This window comes from Carassius auratus, chromosome 27 (genome assembly GCF_003368295.1).
Source record: "Carassius auratus strain Wakin chromosome 27, ASM336829v1, whole genome shotgun sequence".
Taxonomy (NCBI): domain Eukaryota; kingdom Metazoa; phylum Chordata; class Actinopteri; order Cypriniformes; family Cyprinidae; genus Carassius; species Carassius auratus.
Window position 1 is genome coordinate 12,993,596 of NC_039269.1, and position 15,597 is coordinate 13,009,192.

The 15,597-nt window shown below is 35.1% G+C and overlaps 1 protein-coding gene across 5 annotated transcripts in view; it reads right to left on the reverse strand.

Moving 5' to 3' along the window:
- dlgap1a (discs, large (Drosophila) homolog-associated protein 1a) overlaps positions 1-15,597 on the reverse strand; it is a 117,735-nt gene that overhangs the window by 56,248 nt on the left and 45,890 nt on the right. The gene's annotated exons all lie outside the window — the stretch shown is intronic.

Consider the following 15,597-nt stretch of genomic DNA (forward strand, 5'->3'; position numbering starts at 1 on the left):
GCTAGGCTAGGTTTAGGCTAGGTTTTACTACGTCATGTGGGTATTTTAAGCCTTTCATATTGACTCTAACTGGATAGTTGTGCTCCATGTGACCTTAAATAAACCCTGATATATGACAGTGCAGGACTTTACCCTTTTATGTTCACAGGTCAGGTTTCTAAACATAAATATGGACGGAAAAATATCAGTAGAATCCATACAGTTGAGTTATATACTGTGTGGTTGTGTTTAGTTCTGGATTGGGTGTGTATGTGTACAAATACGTTCTGTTCCAGAAATATCTCAAAAGATGAGGGGTGAATGTCACCATGGTAACAGATGGTTTTAATATAAATTGCTGCAGTCCTTCTACAAAACATCTCTGCTCCTTTCAAAAACAGCCTGGGCATGACTCCATGAAATGTACCAGGCACTGGCATCTGGGAAAACACCAGTGAACTAGCAAAACAACATTTATTATTAAAATTCAATTGGTTTTTATTAATTGACCTCTAAAGGACTGTTAAATCTGAGACAGCTCGAGAAGAAATAAAGTCACACACATAACTACAAAATACTGTACAGTACATACAAATGATTATGTGTCAAAATCAAATCTTTCCCAAGTATTGATTGAAACTGTAGTGAAAAAGAATGTATGCAGAGGTAATTATGTAAAAATGTTAGAGTTATAAATAAGAGTCCTTTCTTTTATAGCTGAACGGTTTCAATGTCATGTCTACAAAACATTGGCATTAGCTGATTAAAACAAGTTATCCGGAAAATTGCATTGCAAGGATTCCATCACAAGGACAGTGCAACCGTGGGAAACAAAGGGTTTAGAAGAACACAGAAAGCAACTGTAGGATAGGGTTGCTGACTTCAGTTCAGCTTTCAGCTTTATTTTGTAGTGCATGTCTTTATTATTTTGAGGGGGTTAGAATTAGACAATAATATATGTACTTAAAAGTAAAAACTCTTAACTTCTACCATCAATTCAGTTGAAGATGGATGGATAGATGGATTTTTATTTAGTACTCTGTATGGCTTTTACTGCACAGTGGCGCAGTAAATCACTTCTAAAATGCATTAAATGTTAATTTAATGTTCTTTTAGGCATGTCTTAGTATGTTTACTATTACTATGTGTACTACCTTATATAGATCTATATTTATTATTCATTTAGTAGGTTTTTACATTTCCTTTTGAACAACTGAATGATTTTAATAGTTAACTATTTAATATCAACAATGCACTCTGAGCTATAGCACACAACTGATATGCACGACATAATATTAATCATTTGCGATAAGCTGCTGTCAAGCACAAAGGAAAATGTACATGACTGGGGTGGGTAATTAGAGCTTTAACGTAATGTACCAATTTTACAGTACATATATTAATAGTGCAGCTGCCATGAGCAACTGACAGATAAAGACTTTGGTTGCAATACATATATGTTGAAAAATAAGAAAATTGTAGTTTCAGCACAACATTAAGGTGTCAAACCTGTGACTTTTTTTGAAGTTATAATTATATTACAACTTTTTCTTGAGATGGAAAAATGCAAGTTTTGAACATTTAAACAGGTAATTTCTAAATAACTGTATATACATCAACTTTATCAAACTGAAAAAGGAAAGTTTCATGGAATAACCCTGTTCATAGCTCTGTTTTACTATACTAAATCACCAATTACCCCTTTAATTCACAGATGTACCCCTTCGTGTTTAATTTTTATTTAATACATTTCATTGACTGTGCTTATTCAGTCTAGTCCAATTCTAACAGGGGTATTTTAAATTATTTTCTTGATCATACTTATGATATAAATTAAAAAAGAATTGCATTAATTTGTAATATGAAATGTAGAGAATATGTGACCCTGGACCACAAAACCAGTCTCAAGTTAAAATGTTTCGAAATTGAGATGTATACATCACCTGAAAGCTGAATACATAAGCTTTACATTGATTTATGGTTTATTAAGATAAACCTTAAAAAGGGCACAAATACTGAGAAAATCTTTTTTGAAGTTGTCAAAATGAATTCTTAGCAATGCATATAACTAATCAAAAATTAAGTTTTGATGTATTTACAGCAGGAAAAAATCTAAAATCTCTTCATGGAACATGATCTTTACTTAGTATCGTAATGATTTTTGCCATAAAAAGCAAACATCTATAATGTGACCCATACAATGTTTTTTTGGGCTATTGCTAAAAATATACCCCAACCACTTAAGACTGATTTTGTGCTCCAGGGTCACATATGAGGCTTTTAAATAATCACAGTGCAGTGTCAGGTACAGATTTATCTGCAACACGTTTACGATGATACATTGTCTGAATTGCAGGTCATTATGGTCATCTGACTTTGTTTAATGTGGCTCCATAACATCACCCTTTGTTTAGTGTAGTGAGCGATGAGCTCTCCTAAGCAGTGTGAATGTACTAAAGGAAACGGCACACCACTGGGTTTTCAGACTGCCAAATGACCTTTTAATGATAGAGCAAGCATTTGAATGAGGATAATTAAAAAGCTATTGGATTGGATTTCTAAGCAACTATGTGGAGTGATAAGGGAGATTATGTTGCTAAATCAGGACAAAAACCCCAATGGCGTGGTATTTCCCTGTTGGATTCCGTCCTTAAATGTAAGCACTAGAGTAGTGAAGCCATTCAGGATAACCATTGCACATACTGTACTGCATGTGCTTTCCAAAATGAATGCAACATACATTAATTTAGATATTAAGGTAACACAACGCATTGTTGACTTGACTCTGTAACTGAGCAGTATTAATGCTCCCATTGAGCTATACTGAACACAAGACATGGTTTGGCACCTTAATTCAATAAAACCAAAACCACTGATTTAAAACTTAAATCAAGTGGTTAATACTTTTCTGGCAAAGTTCGTTCTTTGCAGTATGTTGTTTAAAAACACTAAATGTACACAACACGCACTGTGACAATCTTAATACAGAGTAAATGTAAAGTCATTAAAATAAGCATAGATGCAAAATACAGAGATAATTTATTGTGAATATATTATCACATACTGTATTTGGCCCCCTAATGCTGATTTTTGTTTTTTTTTTATAGATTTTTGAATAAAGTGACCAAATTCAAAACAGTCAAGGCTCGTCATATCTTCTCTTCTTTTCATTTCACCCTGAAACACATCTTTAGCCATTTTTCTCTCATCCTTCCCTGCACCAATAATGCTGAGCAAGTAAATAGACTAGGAAACCATCAAGAAAAAGAGAGGGTATATAAATATTTCAAAGAAATGCTAGCTCTGGTCTCACTAACACAGGCCAAAATTCAAAAACAGTCTTCAAACTTCAATACTGTAGGTACTAGGTAGGTACTGTAGGTAGACAGATAGATATATTGATATATTGCATGGAAAAGAGAAACTGGTTACATGGCACCATGGACTGGAGTCTTGTTTATAATAACTAAAATTAGTTCAAACGAACTGAATTCGATTACTTTACCTTTATACCTTTTCAAAAATAAAAATCTACATTTTGACTCTGTTGTTCTCTGAACTATTATTAAAAGCCAAATGAAAAGTGGAAAACAATAAAATCACCATTAGGCTGTAACTTTAGCAAAGGGACAGGCCTGGTTGTGTTTTATCATATTAACTGTAAGCCATTTTATCTGACAAGATTGAAGTGAGCTCCACATGAGAGATGTTTAAAGTCAGTGCAGATGTTATCTGTCAGCACACATCCTCCACTGATTAGCCGCTCATTCCCCAGGGCTTAAGCATGCTCCCAAGGCCCAGCATTCGTGACACTACTTCATTTTTCTTTCAGTCAAGCCATGATTACAGCCTGGGAACTACAGACCATAAAGACCCCTCTCTAGCCAATCAATTGAGAACTCAAGGTTTCTCAAGAAAATAAAAGTCATGACATCAGAAAAACTGGTGCAAAGATGTTCGCATGTTCTAAAGATTGTTAATGATTTTTTCCAGCATTTATCTTCTAAATTACTAAAACAATTAAATATTACCAACATACATAACAATAAATCTACCCTAGAATCATGTATAGGTGAATATAAGGTTGTTTCTCCACAATGTGATTTTGTGAGAGTGGATGACTCTCTTTAATGTTACAATAGCTCCAGATACTCAAAAAGGAAGTCTCAGGTGTTTAGTCAGCAAGCAGGTAAGTATTGATAAAGGCTATTTGTGTGCAGGCTAATCAAACAGTGTGAGTGACACATGCTCTTCAAAAGTAACTAGGCCAAATGCCAGTCTGCCAATTTCTTCATTTTAGTATCTATATACACAAATCAGCCATGTGTGCCTGCCAAGCTTATTTAGCTTATCTACTTTATCCAGCTAGACTTTTAGTCAAACAGCTTCTCCAGAAGAAATGTCATTCCACAAGCTAGACTAAAATCAAACCAGGGTAAACTAGCCTGGACCAGCATTGAAATTCTTACTAAAGTGGCCTTTTTATGCTGGTGTTACATCTTACAGTTTCTTTAGACAAATCACATGGCTACTTTTAAATGACTGATTGATAACAATGTTTCAGGGCCCAGATGGTGTACAGTATAACAACAGGGACTAACATAACCATGCTAAGTAGCCACATTTTGACCCCTAAATGAAGTGCCTTTCACTGTAAGCTTCAAGTTATGTCTGAAAGATCATTTTCAGCCCAGAATTTCCAAGTTGAGGGTTAATCAGTGAGAAAACATGGTGGGTGGAAATGAATGGAGCATCTGTATTAACAATAAAAAAAAATAAAAAATATATATATTATTAATAAAAGCTGCAAGCAGCGATGAACGGGCCCTCGCACCCGGGCTCACCAGCAGCGAGTGGCTTTAGTAAAAAGGTGAATGGTGAGAAATATGCATTTAAAGTCATAAATATAAGTGGAATATATCAAAGTATGTTCCATATATGTGCCAATTTCCAGCAGGTGGCACTTTCATAATAATGGAATATTGGCCTTCAGATGTGTTCAGGCCAGGACTCTTATCGAACATGTGAAGTTTGGGGAAGATCCATTTTATGCCTGAGTTACAACAACTTCTCTTGCTGTGGCGAGACATCAAATTTTGTCATGGCGCCATGGACACGCCCTTTAACAAAAATTCAAGATCTCCACAATTTAACATTGCACAGGCCTTTCGATTAGACTGACCACAAAAAATACATTAATGTCAAAAAATGTATAGGAGTAGTTTGTTGCAGCGTAAAACATGTCACTTCCTGTAGCCAACAGGTGGCGCTATGACTATAACTGAATATGTGCATGTAGATCTGTTAGGGCAGAAGTCTTATCTAACGTGAAGTTTGGGGAAAATTGGACATTGTATGTCTGAGTTACAGCAACTTCCTTTTTCATGGCGAAACATCGAAATTTGTCAGGCCGCCACGGACACGTCCTTCAACGAAAACTCAAGATCTTTGCAATTTAACATCGCAAAGGCCTTCAGATTAGGCATACCAAATTTGGTTTGATCTGAATAAATCTCTAGGTGAAGTTCGTTAAAATACAACGCATGGAAATGACAAAAAATTAAACAAAATTTCCTCATAATATTAAAAATAACCGACTTCCTGTTGGGATTCGAATTTTGCTCCATGGGTCTTTTTTGTAGGTATTGGTGTGTTACATGTGTGTGCCAATTTTTTGTGCATGTACGTGAAACATAGCTGGAAGGCTGTTGTTTTTTTTAGTATAGGTGGCGCTGTCGAGCCATTTTGCAAAACCCTCTTCTGAATAGTATATCAGATTAAACTTTTCACCAAGTTTGATGTGTGTGCAAAGTTTCATGACTTTTTGAGCATGTTTAAGCCCTCAAAAATGTGATTCATTTGGGAGAAGAAGAAGATTGCATTGTACAAGCACTGTACAATTACAGAAATTGCAGTAATTAGATCAAAACATAAAAAAGTAAAAACATGCCAGATGCAAATTCTTTATTCTTCATTTTGTAGAAATAGAGAAGTACAAAAAAAAAATCATCAAAATGATCTGAATGCAACTGATGTCACATCAAAATGATCTGAATGCAACTGATGTCATAACTCTTCTGATTGTATATTTCCATGCTAAATACACTGCAACTTATATAAATAAAATGGGCATGAAATATTGATTTGAGCTGAAATTAATTTAGTTTGCTGGAAGAAAGGCTCTGGAGTGAAATTTGTTGCCAGGGACAACAGGCAAATCTACACTTTAGCATCATTACACATAAATATCTGACCGCAGAATGCCACAATTGGCTAATCAAAAGCACAATTCCACAGTGTCTGCATATTGCATATATGGTGGCTGGCCTAATGAAACCATATGTTTGAGTAATGCTGTTTATACTCTCACATCAATCTCTGCTTTTCAGCTGCCGTGCACAAGAAATCACAGAGTGGGGGAAGGAAAAGCATCTGTAACGCAGTTCTAATGGAATCAAAAGGTTAGCGAGCACTGGCTCATTATGTCACACATCGGGCAGTATGCAGAAATCCATTATGCATCAGCACATGAAAACGAGGAAATGCAAAGGAGAAGAAGAGATAAGGGAGGAGAAATGTCAGAAAGCTGAGCCGCAGGCTGCTTCCTTCAGTCCGCTTGGGATACGTCAGAGTGTGTGAGTTTGTGTGCGCCAGTGTGTATGTATGTCTGCGTATCTTTGGGAGAAAAGAAGCACATTCCCACCCACTCAATCCCATGATTCAACCGAGCCTGCACCAGGCGTAGGCTTGAGAGAGAGAAAAAGAGCGACAGAGAAAGAGCTCTCTTTCAGAGAAAGCAAGAGAGGAGAGACATGGAGAAGAGAGGGAAGCAAGCAAAGGAGATGCAATGAGAGAGAGAGAGAGAGAGAGAGAGAGAGAGAGAGTGCAATGTTCCTTTCAGCTGGTGTTCAGGCATTGCTTTGAGGATAAAGGCTGCAGGGCCAAGGATGGGGAGAGTTGGGCAGGTTTTAGGTGTTTTTGCTCCTGATGGCTTCAGCTCGACAGGACATGTCTTAGGAGTATTATTTCCACTTGTCAATGCATTTCCTTACAAAACCTTGGTTAAACTGAGATAGGCCATTTACGATGGAAGCAAATGGGATGAACAAAATGTGAAAAATTTCTATTTCTAAATTTCTATAGTAGAGACATAAGAAGGACAAAATACATATACATGGTTACAAGTTTTCGAGTGTGAAAACGGCTGTTCAAATATTTGTGGAACATTATTTGTACAAATATTTAGGACAAATGCATAGTGGTACTCTTTTAAACATGCTTAAAAGACTGCCAGAAAAGAAGAAATTGCTGAATAAAGCAGTGATTTTAGTTTTCTTTGCGCAGCTATTCTCGTAACTTTATAAAATTAAGGTTGAACCATGGGCTATTTTAATGATGTCTTTACTACCTTTCTGAGTCATGAATATGGTAGTTGCTTGGCTGTATATGCAGTGTCAGAAAACTCTTGGATTTCATCAAAAATGCTTTACTTTGTGTTCCAAAGAGGAAGCATTGTCTTACAAGTTTGGAACGACATAAGGGTAAGTCATTAATGACAGATTTTTATTTTTATTTTTATTTTTTTCGGGTGAATTATCTCTTTTAATCCAAAACATGACCAACTGATTCACACTCTGTTGTGGCAATGGTGACTTGAATGATCAAGTAAACCCGACTGATTCAGTCATTCAAGTGTGGGCTTGTTAAAACGACACTAAAATCCATGTTGTTAAACAGATTTGCAAGAGCACAAGATGGCAGGATGACAGGTCTCTTCCTGACAGACTACAGGTGTAACATCAGTCCCAGTCAGGTGGGGCCTCTCAATGTCAGTCAGGTGTCCCAATAGATCACTGTAAGATCATAACTCTTCACATTTTTTGTCAATCACTGCAAACAGGTCTGGATCAAAAGATCATCTGCCCCTGGGGCGCAAATGTCACCCAACCCACTCATGATGCCACATGACGTCCTCGATGTGAAACATATTTTCCTGCGATTATGATACTGTGTAAGTATCTCTACCTGTTAAAAGAGTTAAAAAGTATGTTTAAAAAATATATGTTATTAGGAACTGCTTCATAAAGCATGTTTAGGTTTTCAAGATAGTCTGACATTTGCTGTTCCTATGCAGAGCAATGACTGAATACTGTCATTTATGAACAGAGCAAAAACTCCACCAAAAAAGTCAGCCAAAACTACATTTACACTAAATGCCGAAATTGCACATCTATTCCTGATAGCACAATAAATACATTTATTAATATAATAATAATAAAAATGAGGCTGAGGTCCTATAGCATGTGCCCCACATGCCTTGTTTGTAATCCTGCCATAATTATAAATGATTAAAATCAGACTCTCACAGTTCAAGGACAGTACATACTGATAAAAACTCCCACAGGTCATATGAGGAGTGCATCTTCAGCTGGGAAAATGTCTTGCAAGTATATCTGAAGCACATGCAGCTGATAATAGCCACTTGAATTCCCCATGGAATATTTTCTTCAGGTCAGGTTTCATTAATGTGCGTTTCTATCTCTCACATACACACAACAAGCAAACAAATATCAAACAGGCACCCTCTTCACATTTTCCTGATTCAAATGTCCTCTGTTAATGTTTAGTGCCTTAAGTAAGATGATTGGGGGAACATAAAATTCCATGCAATTTGCATAAACAAATTCAAACTGCACTGTACTGTTAAGTCTTGTGGGAAATCTAACAATAGAGCAGATGGAATTAGATGTACACAAATGTCTTGTTGTAATTTTACTGAGAATAATGTTTGAAAATGTCTGAGTTTGTTTGGCTAATTCTACTTTTATGACAATCATGTTACACAAATGAAAAACAAAATGAGACACAGTCATCAAAGTTGTTATATTGCATCTCTAACAGTTTCTGCTACCATGGACAGCTCCCATATTCACACATGCATCAGACTCTAACTTCAGCACCCTGGTCAGCTCCCCCAATATAGAGCACACAAGGTGGCCTGCTCTATACTGTAGCTTAGCACCCTATCAGCCCACGCTCAGTGCAATTTCCTTCACAGCGTGCTAAAATGGCACCCTCTGTTGAATCCACCAGTAACAGTGTTGAGAAACACTCGTCAATTTGCTTTCACACTTGCAAAATTCTCTGCTCTCTTCACATTGGGGGAGGAAGTGCTGTTTTAATTTCTAATTTGTCTATTGAATGTGCTATTCAATAGTGCTTTCAAATCTGATGCCAGTGAGGTCTGTAAGAAGCCTTTGAACTGGGAATTTTAGTCATCGTCTGTTGGAAGACATTTGTTTTTTGTGGAGACTGAACTGAAGGTTCTTCTGAATGATGGATAAAAAGGGGACAACCTCATTGTGTTTTTACAGTATTTTAATTTGGTTTGCAATTTTAAATTTATCTATTGAATGTGTTATTCAAAAGTGCTTTCAAATCTGATGCCAATGAGGTCTGTAAGAAAGCCTTTGAACTGGGAATTTTAGTCATTTTAATGGAGACTAACTAAACTGAAGGTTCTTCTGAATGATGGAAAAGAGGGGGCCAACCTCATTATGTTTTTACAGTGTTTTAATTTTACACTGGGCCAGTGTTCAGGACAGTTCAAAACCAGAAATGTAAAGCTCACATTTTGTTAAAGCATTTACATGAATAATTCAGCACAAGCCCTTTTATTATCTGAGCTGTAAAGTTGTCCATAGCAACCTTTTTAGGGCGGGAATGCTTAGTTACTTTACAAGATACCTGGTTTACCGAAATTATAAAAACTAAATATTCTGCAACAATATTTGCCTTATTTTTCAATGCAGAAGCAAGTTGTTTTCTTTAAATGTGTGAGACTTCTGATTCATTAGCCAGTGTAGGTAAATAACCAGATGAATAAAGTGCAGTAAATGTTGAAAAAGTATGTAAAATAAAATAAAATACAATTATAAAAGTTTTTTTTTATGATTACGATTACAAATTTAAACAATATGATAATAAAGACAAGTTTGCAAAATCAAACATCTTAACAGACTGCACAGCAAAATAAATGGAAGCCCCCGCTTTATGTAATGTAAAAATAAAGACACAACTGCATTGACCAGCTACCTGACGGACTGATAAATCATAAAAAGTAGTCATTGGCTTTAAGTGCAGCTGTTGATTAGCTCTATCTCTTCAGGACATTCGGTATAACACATATTCTAACATGCTAATTTGGTGCTCATAAAACAGTTATTAATATCAGTGTTGGAAACATTTGTGCTGCTTAATATTTTTGTGGAATCCATGTAACATTCTTTTCAGGATTTGTTGATCAATAGAAAGTTCACAGGAAAAGCATTTATTTGAAAAAGTATTTTGTGAAATTCTGAATGTCTTTACTTTTGATCAGAGAAGAAAAAAAAATCTTAATGATGCCAAGCTTTTGAACAATATTATTTGGTAACACTTTAGATTAGGTAACACTATTCAATATTAAGTAGTTGCTTATTAGCATGCATTTACTACCATATTGGCTGATTATTAGCATATATAAAGCACATATTTAATGCCTTATTATTATGACCATATTTTAGATCCTTTATGAACTACAACAACAACTAAATTACTATCAATAACCAGTAATTAGGAGTTTATTGAGGTAAGAACTTTAATTTTCAATATTGTGTCTAGAGGTGTTCTCTGTAAGCGACGTAAGATAGAAAACATAAGCATATACTTGGCAAATAAGGCTTCTGATTCTGAAAAAGAGGAAGTGTTCACAGCGCTCGTGCCTCACATGTGAGCACTGAATCAGTGACGCTAGTAACTACTAGCTTGACTCACACGTGTGTTTGTAGGTCAGAGGTAATGGTGGGGAAAGGAAGCCTCTGCTGCAAGACAGAGTTTCATAGAGTGTGCAACCATTTTTCATTCAAGGTGCCGTGGAGCAAAAGATCGGACATGAGATGCTAAGATACAGGTTATGCTTAGTGAGGCTGCACCATATTAATATGAAGTGAACAACCTGAAATGATGAAAAACATAATAAGAGTGAATCATCACAAGAAAATGTTTTCGCTTAAGATGTGTATGGCAGGAAGGAAATTCATTAAGTCTGTTACAAAACCTAGTGAGCTGCTTTGCTACCTACTGCCTACATAGAGAGCTGCCGTCAATGACAGAATCCAAACTGAAATAGATCTTCATAAGTGACTGGTTTGGAACACACTACATAGACAGCAACTCTGTGCGTCATGCATGTAGAGATTTGAGTCACAATTGATTTCAAAATGGGTGATGACACACAAAAATATATATACACTCAAAAGTTTGGGGTCTTTAAGATATTAAGTTTTTGATAGAAGCTTGTTATGCTCACTAAGGTTGCATTTATTAAAGATTACAGTAAAACTAATATTGTGAAATTCATTTTGATGTTAACTGTATAATGCATATTAAAATAGCATTTATAAGCACAGCATTGCTTTATTTACAGTGGCAACCAAGTAAATGCTATATTTCTGCTGTACCATAAGCACCACCAGCTGGCAGAGAGTTAATTTGCAGTTCTCATTTAGCCCATCTGCTGTTTTTGTTTCATGCAGATATGTTAAATGCAGCATAGTTTTACAAAACTAAGGTAAGGCCAATCTGTTTTTGCTCCAATTTTGAAATCTAAATTTTGATTTAAAACTGCACGTTGCATCTTTGTTTGAATTTTGATTAAAATAGAGTGGCTGCCTCGAAGTTTAAATGTAAAGAACACACTCAAAGCCTTAGTTTGATTATATAAAAATATTTATTTTATTTGTGTTTTTTATTCATTTGTTTTGGGGTTTGTTTTAACATTTCAATTTAGTTTTGTTATATGAAAGATTTTATTTTCACAAAGAAATATGAAACATTTTGTCCAAGCAGACAAAATAAAATGACAGTGACACCTTTTAATAATTTTTTTTTTTTTTACCATAAATCAAATTTTTTTTTTTTTTAAGTAAGAAAATTGTATCGAGAAATCATGAATCGTATCACATAATGAGTTAAGTGAATCGTTACTTCTCTAATTATTATCAATGTTGAAAACAGTTGTGCTCCCTAATATTTTGGTTCGAAATCATAACATTCTATGATGAATAGAAAGTTCAAAAGAACAACTATTATAATCACTATTTTAGTACTCTCTCTCATATCCATCTTAAATTGCTTAATACATTCTGGAATTGCCTTCTTCATTTAGGATACATGCAATGCTGCCTTTGAATATGGCCAAAGCAAGGTATTTTAGGACAATTCATTTGCCTACCTGGAGGCAGCTGATGGGGTTTTGTAGACTTTCTGTACTGAGAGCATGTTGAATAAATACTGCCTGAAGAGAAATGTTAGCATAAAGATATCTATAATCAGGGGTGCACATAATTTTTTCAGCCTGGTTCTCGTAGGAGAACCTGGAGATTTGGCTTGGTCCTAACACTGCACAGCGTGACCCATTAAATATAACTATAAAAAATGAATTAATAATAGTTATAATATTACGGCACTTTATTTTTTTTTTTTTTTTTTAAATAAAATAATAGTAAATAAACTAAATAATTGTGTGTGATAATATTATCAAAAATAAAAGGCAGTCCTAGTATTAAATACAAATACATATATTTTAGAGTAAGTCGCTTTGGATAAAAGCGTCTGAAAATAAATAAATAAAAGCGTTTTTATCATATTCAAACTTAAAATAAGCAGGCTTTTATTTTGTCAGGTTGCCGGCAAGTAAGTATACGCGCTTCCGGATTTAGCACTGCTGCTGATTAAAGAGCGTCAGTGGATGAATGTCATAGTTTTACATAGTGCTTTGATAACAGCATGGCATAGCCTAGATGTATGCTTTCAGGTGTGATCTAAAAATGGTAATTGTGGTAATTAACAGCTGTCAACCATGTCGGTACGCAAATGCAGAGTCAGAACATATTTATATAACACATTTTTTAATTTGGTCGCGCATGCGGACCTGCGAGCCACTTATGTGCACCCCTGTCTATAATCACCATTAAGTGTATCAACGGTATATCCTGGAGTTACTGTACATGCACTACATACACTTAATAATGTCATGCTTTACATTACATTAAGTTCTCAGATCCAAAAGAAAGAATCACCTTCTAATGCATTTACATAAGACACGCATACAGTACATATGAATAAATAAATAAATAAATATATTAAGTATATATATATATATATATATATATATATATATATATATATATATATATATATATATATATATATATATATATATATATATATATATATATATATATATATTAAGTTAAAAAGAAACACAAAAAAATATGGAAGTCTATGACAGTACAAGTTATTTCTATATTATTCTAGTGTACAGTGATTTTCTTCTTCAAGAGTTGGAATCAGTAATGACTGAATCATCTGTCATTTTGATGCAGTAGTGGGATTTGTACTACAATGCGTCATCTATACTCAGCGTGAGCATCATATACCCATCAGTTCATTGCTGCTGTTTTAAAAATGAGGGTCACAAATGTGTCTCACTTCCATTATCGCTCTAGTGTGATTCAGGTTGTCACTAACAAAAACTGGAAAAAATCCCTCTTTTTAAAACTTTTCAGCTCATGCTCTCATCAGATAAAGCTGTTTTAAATGGGGAGCAGAACATGGGAAAAGAGGGGAAATATGGAGATATTAAACTGAAAATTTAATGAGCAGAGCTCTCGCCACGGGCAACACAGAGCCACCATTCTGAGAAAGTGCATCTCCCACCACGTGTTTCACCTTCTGCTGTGACACGCTCGCTGGGGCCAAAAACGGCTCACAAAAGACGGGCAAGAGCACACATGAATGGCACAACATGACCTATTTTTTAGAAAATGCCCAGCAACTTCAGGCAGCTCTATCACTGAGCTTATGGATGCTTTATTTACAGATACCTTTCTCTTGAACCTTTATGAAAACAAAGCCATAAAAAAATGAGAATGAGAATGAGGATGAGCAAAAAAATAGAAATGCAATGAACAAGCAACCAGTATAAGTTTTAGCATTATCTAAAACAAACAAACAATCAAATAAATAAAGTTAATACTTAAAAAAATATATTATTCATTATTACAAAATAATTACAAAATAATTGTTACAAAAACCTCGTAGAGTTTTGGAACAACTCAAAGGTGACTAAATGATGAAATTAAATGAGTAGAAGCATATAAGTTAGTTAAATTAATTAAAGCTAATACTTTTTTAAATATTATATTATTTAAATAATAATAATAAAAAAATTGTTACAAAAACCCATACAGCTTTGGAACAACTAAAAGTTGAGTAAATGATGAAAGTAAATGAGTAGAAGAATATCAGTTAAGTCCTACTATAGTTACGAGAAATTCTTCTCTAAAAAACAGTTAGGACTACTAGGCATGCTACATATCATAATTAATATTCATAAACCAAGTTGAAAAAGTTAACTTTATGCCCCACCTAAATTTTACATTCATATGTCCTTGTTGTAGCTGTTTAACTTTATTCTATAACTCATACTGTCATGACCTTAAAGAAAAGAACAATACTGATTTCAGATCAAGAAAACAGTAACATTTTAGTCCTCTGTTCTCCCTCAGGAACAAAAAAAAGTAATTAATTAATTAATTTAAAAAAAATACCAGAAAAAATGTGGCATCTTATCTCCTTCGCTTGATGACGGTTACCTCGCAGTCAATGGACGTCATTCCAGATTAGTCATCAAGTACTGCTCTTCAGATCGACTTGTACTCAGACGCTGTTGTGGACTAAATTATGTTACTTTTTAGATGCCGCATTTATACCAAAGTGTTCCCATCGCTATGTGTCACTTTGCGTGGGATTCTAACGTTTATTAAAATATATGGATGATCTAGACAATTGATGGTTGTAAGTTTAACAACCTCTCATTTCCAATGGTCCTTTTAGCATAGGGTACATGATGTTACAACCGCACTGAAAAAAAACTAATTCAGATTCATATGCTCTTCCATATTCCAGCATCTATTCTTCCCATAGATTTCAAAAACACTTTAGAAGAGAAAAATTGAAAACTAAATAAGTGTTTAAAATCAAATCACATCTTTTCAAACATGGCAGAGCCACTACACAGTGGAAAGATTGTTTTGCTTGCGTTATGGCAGCTGTAGACTGAACATTCATGCAGCACATGAGTGTGATTAAATTAGGCCATGTCACTACCTCCATTTAACTGGTGTTCCTGCACAGCAAACAGTTCTGTCCTAATGAAAGCAGCCAGGCTGCAGCACTCCAGAAGCCCTTATCAGTGTGTGTCAGATTAGTCTTCTACTGAGCACTCCTAGATAACTTAACAGCCATGACTCTTCTCCAGTGAACCTGCAGACTGTGTGTGGAGCACTGGAGCCACAGTATCAGATGATAGTCCTGTGCAAGACAGTTAATCCAAGTACACTGCTGATTCAAAGGAGCCGCAGCCTTGGGAGAAACCCAAGGGTGGCATATGGTTCCTCCAAACTCAATATAACTGCTCCTGCTATTCGTCTGAAAGCACTGCGTGAAGCTGCTAGCTAAAGCTATGACAACTGGAGGTCATTTGTGAGCATCCGGATTGTAATAATAGCTTGT